Source organism: Sinocyclocheilus rhinocerous, unplaced genomic scaffold (assembly GCF_001515625.1).
Source record: "Sinocyclocheilus rhinocerous isolate Xijiao unplaced genomic scaffold, SAMN03320098_v1.1 scaffold552, whole genome shotgun sequence".
NCBI classification, from domain to species: domain Eukaryota; kingdom Metazoa; phylum Chordata; class Actinopteri; order Cypriniformes; family Cyprinidae; genus Sinocyclocheilus; species Sinocyclocheilus rhinocerous.
In genome coordinates this window covers 548,185-548,623 of record NW_015625574.1, presented here as the reverse complement: position 1 = coordinate 548,623, position 439 = coordinate 548,185, and positions in this window count along the sequence as shown.

The following is a 439-nucleotide window of genomic DNA, read 5'->3' as shown; positions in this document are numbered from 1 at the left end:
GCGTCCTCTAGAGGGCGCTAGGGGAACGGTCTCCCCACGCCGCCATGCTGAGGGATGAGTGCCCAAAAACTGGATTCCTTAAGTCAAGGACTCAAGGAACACCATCCCTGCCCCCGCAAAATCGCTTTGGCCAAACCCCGAGCTACAAAGCTCTACAGGCAGGCCCAAAGCTTGCCTCGTAGACTAGCTCACCCGCCAAAGTATGGAACTCTAAGAGTGGAGGTCTCAGCATAATGACTCTCTAAAGTGAGAGGAGACCTAGCTACACTCCACGGCAGAGGCAGTTAGTGAGGTTCAAAAAAGAAAGGAGCCTACAAACTCATAGTACTGCCAAAGACGGAGCTCTAGAGAGCGGCGGCTTCAGCAGGATGACTCTCTCAACGAGAGGAAGCCTAACGACACTCGATCCTGGTAGGGGAACTCTTAAGAGTGGAGGTCT